Source organism: Alosa pseudoharengus, unplaced genomic scaffold, assembly GCF_046254945.1.
Source record: "Alosa pseudoharengus isolate Yale_2024_CS ecotype anadromous, Long Island Sound unplaced genomic scaffold, YU_APseudo_1.1 YU_APseudo_1.1_scf_15, whole genome shotgun sequence".
NCBI lineage: Eukaryota > Metazoa > Chordata > Actinopteri > Clupeiformes > Clupeidae > Alosa > Alosa pseudoharengus.
The window spans coordinates 40,720,505-40,722,330 of NW_027468620.1; the positions used below are offsets into that span (position 1 = coordinate 40,720,505).

Genomic DNA, 1,826 nt, shown 5'->3' on the forward strand with positions numbered 1-1,826 from the left:
CATAACACTCATCTCTAACAGAATAATTACAACCCCTCTCCTTTGAAACCCTCCCTCTCTGTGCTCCAGCTACTCTCCTCCTGGCCCAACAGCAAACCAACCTTACACATATGCACACACACACACACACACATCCTCACACACTCATTACCCCTTACCCCCCCACCCACACCCCCATCCCAACTCCACCTCATTCATACTATTAGAGCTACCATCCGCACCCCCCCATCCCCCCTTCTTTTCATCCCGGTAATCAATTTCATCCCTGATAATCATACCTGTGATCATCCTGGACGCAAATCATCCTTAGCCTTTCTGTTATGTCTTGTCCCTTGTTAAGTTACAGTATGTGTTTGTGTAATGTACATCTGTCCTTGTGCATGTCGTTGTAGTGTTGCTTTTTCTGTAATGTCACTGGTGTTTGCAATAAAATAAAAAAAAAAATAAAAAAAAAAGTTGTGTCTCTTCATTACTGTGCCTGAATGAGGAGCCAGAGCCAGAGAGGGCCAGACTCCAGGACTGATCTGACCTTTTGATCCTAGTTTCAGACTGACACACACACTCTCCCACATCATGTACTGATGTCTGACCCCCAGACCCTTTGTTATTTATTCAAACAATTTTAACAATTTGAACAATTATAAAAGGTTTGAGAAACAAACATGGATTATTTTCATTGATTACATGACTCAAACAGATGAAATATACTCCATCAACAGTAGGGCTGTAACGATTTACGATTAGAAACCGAAATCGCGACATTCATATCCACGATACTGTGTCGCGGTGTGAAAAGGCAGAATCGCGACACACCCTTTCTAGTGTTTCATGCAGTGCAAAAGCAACCCACAACTCCCGCTTTACTTATCGTAGCCTACGTTGTCCAAAAACAAATAAATAAATAAATAATAATTTCATACCTCTCCTTGCTTTCATTGTAGACTATGTGTGCAACTTTACCAAACAGTATAGAACGCCCTCTCCTTGCCCCGCTCTCTCTCGCGCTCCCTCCCTCTCACTCTCCCTCCCTCTCCTGCTCAATGAACACGTGCGACTTAAATAAAACATTCACAATCGTGAAAGCAAGGACGCATAGACGACTAGCTAAATTACTATTTTAATCCGCTTAGCATCATTAGCATGCTGCACATATTTGTTTAAAACTCTTGCACTGAAGTTGACTGATCATCTCAATACCAACGTTTCCCAAAAGGGCCTGTCCCAAGGAGAACAAGTATTACCTTGAAACTTAAACACACATGGGGAAACTGAACAGTCCAATCAGTAGACTATGATAGGCTAAGCTATATGCTACTTTGTTTACAATATGTCCAGGCTTCAACCAGACAGCTGACTTAAAGAGGTAGAGTTGTAATAAAAAATAGTAGGCCTAGGCTATAGGCTAATCTGCATAAAGTGTGCTGTCATAATCAGTCATTCAGAAAAATATTTTGATATCAGGATATAAAATAATAGATATATTATATTGTAATCCTCTGGTGTTCTAAGGGAGGCTATTAAAATGTTATTTAATAAAATGTCTACCCCCCCCCCCCCAAAAAAAAAGAAAAAAAAAAGAAAACCGTGGGTCAAAAATCGTGATACAAACCGAATCGTGAGGTTGGTGTATCGTTACAGCCCTAATCAACAGTAGTGATCATGTGGGCTATTTATTAAAAAATAAATGTAACATCCACCATAACATCCCATACATATGCTACATTTTGTATGCAAGTCTTTTGGGGCAGCCATATCAGCTATGTTGCAACAAGAAGTGGACATTTCATCATACACCTCCTGAGTACAAGCTCATAAATATCCACTTC

General features: G+C 40.3%; 1 protein-coding gene across 1 annotated transcript in view; it reads right to left on the bottom strand.

Annotated features, from left to right (window-relative positions):
- Positions 1–571: 571 nt before the first annotated feature.
- Positions 572–1,826, bottom strand: part of LOC143124712 (tripartite motif-containing protein 16-like) — a 6,498-nt gene continuing 5,243 nt past the window's right edge. The window contains exon 8 of the mRNA XM_076286422.1: positions 572–1,826. This exon is cut by the window's right edge and continues 626 nt beyond it. The gene's annotated coding sequence lies outside the window, so the exon portion shown is untranslated.